At 46.8% G+C, this 8,003-nt stretch overlaps 1 pseudogene; it reads left to right on the forward strand.

Annotated features, from left to right (window-relative positions):
- Window positions 1-525: 525 nt before the first annotated feature.
- LOC110311109 lies at window positions 526-1,084 on the forward strand (annotated as a pseudogene).
- The last annotated feature ends 6,919 nt before the right edge of the window (window positions 1,085-8,003 follow it).

Here is an 8,003-nt window from a genome sequence, read left to right on the forward strand (position 1 = left end):
TCACATAAGGTCATTCCTGTCCAATGTCCAGAATGGAAATCCAGAAGAGGGGCTGTTAGGTAAGGCTGTGGCAAGAGGGGCTAGGGATGTCATAGCTAGGAGCCGTAGAGACAGCTCAAGTGACAGTGTTTGCTGATCTTGATGAGGACACAAGTTCAGTTCCCAGCACACACATCGGGCAGCTCAGGACTGCCAGCTGCAGGTCTGATGGCCCTTCTTGCCTCACTGCACACACGCATGCATGCTTGCACACACACACACACACACAGAGAGAGAGAGAGAGAGAGAGAAATAAAATCTCTCTCTTTTTTTTTAAAGTAAAAACAGAGAATGGGTTTCTTTTGACGGCATGAAAATATCCTAAAACAACCCACAGGAATGGTTCATACATACCTTGAATAAAAAAACCTCATGTTTTATACTTTAGGTGGGTGGGTGTGTACAATGGGAATCACGTCTCATTTAAGATAGAGTCTTTAAAAGTCACTGTCAACACGCGGGCACCCGGCTCAGCTCAGGGTCGCCATGGCAGAGGTGCAGCAACTCCGAGTGCAGGAGGCTGTGGACACCATGGTGAAAAGTGTAGAATGAACATCCGGAAGATGCAGGGCCTCGTGTTCCAGTGCAGCGCCAACTGCTGTGAAGACACACAAGCATCTATGCAGCAGGTGCACCAATGCACCGAGCGCTGCCATGCACCTCTGGCTCAAGCCCAGGCTCTGGTCACCAGCAAGCTGGAAAGGTTCCAGGACCGCCTGGCCCACTACACGATGCATTGCAATGACAAAGCCAAAGACTCAATGGAAGCAGGAACTAAGGAGCTTCAGGTGAAGCGACAGCTAGACAGATGTGTGGCCAAGTGTGTGGATGACCATATGCACCTCATCCCAACAATGACCAAGAAGATGAAGGAGTCTCTGTCATCTATCGGGAAATAAAATTGTTTGCCAGTGACCATTGGGACAGCGGGCAGGCTATTTAAAAGGAAGAATGGAAGTTTAATATGTTAAGCAACGTTTACGAATGAGGAAAACTTAGACACAGCAAGTTCCAGACAAATGCTGCTCACTGCTGGACACTAGTCCCTTTACATCCGGATCTTAGATGGTGAAGTAGGAAGAAGCTGGTGCTAAGATTTGGATCGCAGAGAGCTCAGAGGAGAAGTCCAGATCCTAAATATTCATATGCATGTGTCTGTTCTGTAGTAGAGATCAACCTTGTACCAAGAGCTGAGTTTCTTACTACAAACATCCAGGCTGGCAGCTCTCTTCAACCTGCTGGTAAAATCTGAGGAGAGGTGCGTCTCCTCAGAGAAGCTTGACAAATCCTGTTGACCAGAAGTATCACCACACCACCTTGCATATGCTGGGAAACAAAACCCAGTAGGCTAGGAATTCAGAGGAAAGGATTTCCTTTTCAAGTCTATATTTTGCTGAGTTTTGTCTTATATGCAGGGCACACTGGATCTAAGATACAGGAGGGAGAGTGGTTTGAGTCACTTCTAAAGGTTCCTAGTATTATGTACCATCAAGATGGGAATGTCCATTTCTTCAAATTCTGTTACTCTAGAAGCCCCTGAAGAAGCCGGACAGTGTCACACAGTGAACATGGGAAACAGCCTCCCTCACTGACTTGTGCAGCAAAGTGACACATCCTTATGAAAAGCAAGGGGGTTGGCTGTCACTCACAGGCCAGTCGCTGAGAGTAAACAGTACATAGGAATTGTTGAGAAGTGCGAACCCAGTATTAACCAGCTCTGAATCTACAGAGCCTTATAGCAACAAGAAAGCCAGAAAGTGAGCAACTTGGGCCACAGAGAGCTAGGACCACTGTAGAGCAAGAGAGGCACACACTTTCTTGCCAAATGCCATTTTTGCCTGGGTTTTTTTTTTTTTAATTTTTTATTTTCTTTGCAGTGCAGTGTAGCTGGCCCAACATAGTACCTTATCTTTTAGATAAGGTACTATGTTGTATTTATACCAATTAATTACTTGAAACAGTGATACATCTGTCTGTTTGCTGTGTCAAGCCTGTAATATATTTTCCAAGTGGTTTGATTTTTAAGTAAAGTTTCATTGTCTCCAAAAAAAAAGAAAGTCACTGTCAGCAAATGACAAAGCTGAGGCTTGCATCCACGCTGTTTTGACTTCAGAATCATCTTCTCCACAGAGCTTCGAGCCTCTGGCCATGTGGAAGGAAGGGCTGCTGCCTGTCTGGTCAGAGTAGGAGAGGCAGAGGGCCAAGCTATTGCTGGGCTTTCAGGCTTGTAGCCAAGATGTTAGGGAGAGTGATACCAACGGGAACATGAATGGAGAAAGAACCTGGATGGGAGAAGAGATTACTCACCGAAGGCTCTTACATAGCCTCAGGCAGAGCTTCTGATTAGAGATTTGACAAGTTGAAGTGAAGGCTGGGAGAGATGCCAAGGCCAGGTGCGGCCTGGGGTCCATCGTCAGGGAAGCTCTATTGAAGGCTAAGGACTGGTGAAAGAGGGGGTATGGACACTCCCCCTGGGAACGGTGCAGATGTGACTGCAGAGATGCTGTTGAAACAGGGTTGCACGCCAGAAAGCACACGTGGCAGATGAGACAGACTGAACAGGATCAGGAAGCTAAGCAGGTGACCTTGAGCTAAGTAGGCTCCCATAAACAACCCTGGGAGCCTAGAGCAGAGGAAACCCCGACATTGCCTCCTCCTGGCCAAGGAGGGCAAATGTCAAATTCAAATGAGCCCTGGATTTGTTCTAGGTGGATTAACACTCATCCATTTTCTGGGTTCTTCTTAGCTCCTGGTTCCCCAGGACAGCCAACCCCAGGGCTCAGGATAGGCCCCAGTGTAAGCTCTGCCTTGTCTGCTTGCTACCCACAAGACCTTGGACAACTTGCTTCTCTTCTCTAAGCCTCAGTTTTATCGTCATAACACAGGAACTAGGAACTTTGCAGAACCTCCCAGAAGTTCCCTGATAACCGTTGTACATGCTAAGACAGTGGGTTCTCTGATGACCTTGATTTATCATCATTCTGGTTTATAAAACAAGATCGATTGGAGATGCTGTGAATTCTGTCCAATTATCCAATTCCAAGAGGAGGTGGGGAAAGAGAAGAGGAATCAACCCTGGGGTGTGCTCAGGAGCACAAGTTGCCATCACAAGCTTAGCAGCTGCCTGGAAGATACACAGCACTACCCTGCACACCCATCCTCGCTCCTCCAGAGAGCAAGTGTGGCAGCCAGAAGAGCCTTTGTGTACATCCAGGAGCAGAGACCCGGCTTGTGGTAGCCCTTGTCAGTGGACACCAGAATGGGCATCAGCCAAACAGAGGGCATAACCTGGCCTAGTACAGCCTTGAACTCAGATGCCCTAGAGCCAGGTGGGGGGCAGATACTGGCCAACCCAGCAGGTTTGTGATTAATTAATTATTTTCTAAACATCTGCCTCCTGCCTCCACAGCCCCTGGTGTTCTGCTGTTCTGCAGGTTTCCTGACTTCCCAGCTGCTGTTCTGGTTAAAGCGTTACCTTTTACAAACTCGAAAGTAATTTTTCCCCCCAAGACAGGGCATCCTGCTGGCCTCTGCAGGATCAAAACACAAACCAAACCAAGAAAACAAACACACAAACAAAAAAAACAAAAAAACATAAAACCCTCTGCCTTTCACAAGGCTCCAGAGGGGCTTCCGTAGCCATATTCTTCCGAAGAACCAGGAAGCGGCAGTAAATAACTTTATAACTGTGGCCTAGGCTGGGAGTCCCCAGACAACCAGAGCCAAAGGGCGTGACTACACACAGTCACAACTCATAGAACATTGTAGCCAATAACTGGCCTCATAGATCTCACTCTATGCTGGGGATTTCCCTGAGACTACATCACCTAGGCAAACTGCGCCTGTCATGGGCTGTGTAAGCACACACGAGGTCTGAAAATGGCAAAATCATGTCATGGCTCATTTCTCAGAGCAAACACCTGTTTTAAGTGGCATCTAGCTATACGCAGACATACATGCAGAAGCACATTCATAGAAACTTGTTTGCTCTTTTTTTTTTTACAATTTCATATCCATGTACATTGTGTTTATTTTTTACTTTTATTTGTATGTGTATATATGTGCATGTGTCTGTGTGTGTGTGTGTGTGTGTGTGTGTGTGTGTGTGTGCAGCCTATGAGTGCCTGATAGAAGACTATGTATATACCCTTGAGCAGAGGGCCAGAGGAAGACAGCAGGTGTCCTGTTCTCTCATTCTCTTCCCTATTCTCTTGAGACGAGGTCTCTCACTGTACCTGTAACAAGGCTGGCAGCCGCCAGCAAGCCACAGTGAACCACCTCTTTCCATTCTATACAGCAATGGAGTTACAGACACATGTGGGAGTGGGTGATGCTGGGGATTTGAGCTTGGGCCCTCAGTTTTATGAGGCAAGCCCTCTTGACTGCTAAACCAGCTCTCGGCCCTGCAATGTGGCTCTGGAGTTTCTTTACAGTTTCGTATACATGATATGTTTTGACCAGATTTACCCTCCTTTCCTTCTCCTGTCACTCTCATCCAAACCACGCCTTTCCAACCACTCCCTCTCCTGCTTTTGCATCCTTTTGTTGAGGCGGAGGTGGTAGGTTTGAAACAGACTCACTGTGTAGGCCTAAGTAGCCTGCAACATGCTAGGTAGACCATGTTGGCCATCTTCTTGCCTATGTGTCTCTCTTAGTGCTGGGACCACAAGTATAACTCTATATGGAGAGATCCTACCTCAAAATAATAAAATAAAATAAAATAATAAAATATTTTTAAAATACAGATGAGAGTTAGCTCATAACAGCTATGAAGACTGGCAAATGCACTGTGTAGAGTGGGCCGGTAGGATGCAGACCTGGGAAGAGCTGAGATAACAGTGGGAGCCTAGGGCTCATCTGTGATAGACCTCCCTGACTCTTGGAGATATCAGCCTCAGAGGCACAGCTTAAAGGTCAGATGGAGGACAGTCTGCTCTAGTCCACTGCTACCAATTTAAGCCATATTAAAAATTGCACACCCCCTACGGACATCCAGCATAATGTTTAACCAAGTATCTAGACACCATGGCATGTTTACACAGAAAATAAACCAACATGAATTCACCACTCATGTTCATCTGGGTCCCAAAGGATTTCCGATCTGTTTCCCTCTGACCTCACTGACGTGTCCGCAAACCTTTGCAGCATTCTGTCTAGCATTGGCTGTGCTCTTCCAAAGAGGCCATCTGAAATTCAATTAAGGACACTCGTGACAAGAGAAAATACGTTTCCCTCTTCCTCCCCCTTTATCCTAAATATTATGATAAATCCAACTGCCATGCTTTTAAAAAAAAATCCAATTTGTCAACGGGAAAAAACCCAGCACCATCTGATATAATGAAGTCCTATAATCAGGAGGATTTGGGACTCTGCTCAGAAGCCCTAAATGAGATTTTTTTTATTACATTTCAGCATTGTCATTATGACTATTGCAGGCCACTTGAAAGAGACAGGCCAGCATTCTAAAGCTGTTGCTTGCAAGTCACAAGAACCCTTCATGGTCACTTCCAGAGACATTCTTGGGATTATGGAGTGAATTTAAAGAATCAATAAGGACACTCATTATCCCCAGAGCAATGGTTGTCACCCGGGAGTGATATCCTACAGGAGACAATTTTTTGTTGTTAAAACTAGAAAGCTATGGGAGGAGCTTGTTGGTAGCATCTGGTGGGTAGAGACCATGAATAGATGGGCATCCATCCCCTCACTCGAAGAGCGACCCCACTCAAAAGGTCAGCAGTGCGCAGACCATTAAAATCCTATGAGCCTGTCCTGTCCTAGAAGCCCCTGGCTTATAATAATGTAACCAAACACTCAAAGGCAATTTCCCATTAATCAGGAATCTTGAAAACACATAATCCACATTTCTGTGATGAAGGCACGTTTAGTGGGAAAGCGGCTGCCATAGCCTGTGCTCCTGCGCCTTCTCAGTCCCTGAAGCCCTGCAGAGCAAATTGCCATGATGCAGATTCGCTCCTGGATGCGTGAGATAGAGCAAATCTCTTCCTTCGGGGAGAGCTACAGTGTAACGGTTGTTTTCTCCGATGCTGATACAAAGAAGAACAGAGATAAAAGTCCCCTGGTGGCTTCCCCAGCCAACTCACAGAGGGCAGGCAGGACAAGCTTACAGGCTTTGGGCTCAGCTATTTAAATTTTCTCTAAGAAAGGTCTAGAAACCTCTTTCCTAATGGTTGCAGCCTGTTTTCTACAGTGAACAGTGCGTACTCAAGCTGATTAACCTCAGAGCTATCAGGACTCATTGCATAAATACAAGTAGCTAAAGAAGAGAACAGGCGTCTCTCTGTAGAACAGACTGCTGGGAAAGAAACTCAAGTAGGTAACCAGTGCCTTCAGGTAGAGGGGTCCCTGGCCTTCGCCTGTGTCCCTGTCTTTTAGCTAAGTTCCTACCTATCACACCCTCATTTCTATTCTGAGGAACAAGGACGATTCATGAACTGGTTGGAGTTCTTGCAGAGATGTAAATGAACAACTAGTCACCATTGATAGGGCACTGTTGACAGACCAAAGACCTGATGCCATCATCCATGCCCAGCTTGGTGAACTGTGACTTTACTGGGCTTCCTTCCAGGTGCTTGGGTGACTTGGCAGCTGCATCACTGAAGACCAACCCCAGCATGGGTACCACTGCATCTCAGGAAGCCCCTGCACAGCCTGCAGGTAGCTCTAAGACTCACCCCCAGCACTGACATACCCCTGTAGAGGTTGTACCTTTCTTCTGAGTTCTCCTGACTTTCTTTTGTGTTTGATACGGCTCCTCTTTCTGGTGGGATGCACTTACTTAACCCCACACAGCCTGAAGATGAACATGGAACTGTGGTTCCTTGACAGCCCTCCTGCCGTGAGCTGTCGTCCAGTTGCCCTGCTTCCAGGTTCAGCTCGGTGAGTCCGCATGGCTGTAAAGACACAGTTCCGAGCACAGGACAACACAGACTGTCAAAGTCTCCCTCCCTCTCCACAGTGTTATTCCCCATCACCATGCTGCCTCCACCCTGACCTGACAAGCCCAGTGTCCAGTGCAGGAAGCCCTCATCCTGAGACATGCTTGCCCTCGGAACCTCTACGTAAAGAGGATTGCAAAACAGGAACTGAAAGATCCTGACAGAATGTAAAGGGTCACAGAAGCCCTGAAATTAGCAAGATAGATGTCACTGTTAGCAGAACTAGCTTCACTGATTTAGAAAAATAGAGGTGCACAATGCTCTGGCCACTCCTTGAACCCGTGTGTCTGCCAATGTTTTGACCATTCCTTGACTCATGTGTGTGCCCACTGATGAAGCCCATTGCCAGGTGTTTGTGATATTGGTTGCTGAGAAAGAGTCAGAAAATCTCCCCAGCAACCACAGCCCGGCCAATCCTGAGTTGCTACACCTGCACCAGACTCTTTCCTTGTACCCCTCCCATACCCATTTCTTGAGAATAGACATTGTTTAGATCTGGAAATTCCCTACTCCCCCTTCTCCTTTCTCCCCTGAGGGCCTATAAAAACTGGGACCTCTTTCCCCTCGAGGGCGACTCCTCTACCCCTGTGTGGGATATGAGTCGTCCCCAGAGCTCTGGCTTTCCCCGAATAAAGCCTCATGTGGTTTGCAACAAGCTCGGTCTATCGTGAGTTCTTGGGTGTCCGCTATTGTCCTGAGGCCTGAGCGAGGGGTTCCTTTCAGAGTCTTTCAGAACAACAGTCAAAAGCAAGGAAAACCTAGACAGTCACATTTCCATAATATGCAATAAGGAACCCCCTTTGAATGATGTGCAATGTCTTTCTCTCCTCAGTTAACACCCCGGGAGCATGCTAAAGCAACTGGTGACAACTGACTGTCCTTCCGAACCCAGTTGTTTTACTATCACAGCTAAAAGTAGTGTCTCTGCTTTGATGCTAATTTTCTTACACGTAGCAAGTTAAATTATTTAAGTGTTCTTATAGCGGTTCTTATCACAAAGAAAAA

Source organism: Mus caroli, chromosome 15, assembly GCF_900094665.2.
Source record: "Mus caroli chromosome 15, CAROLI_EIJ_v1.1, whole genome shotgun sequence".
NCBI lineage: Eukaryota > Metazoa > Chordata > Mammalia > Rodentia > Muridae > Mus > Mus caroli.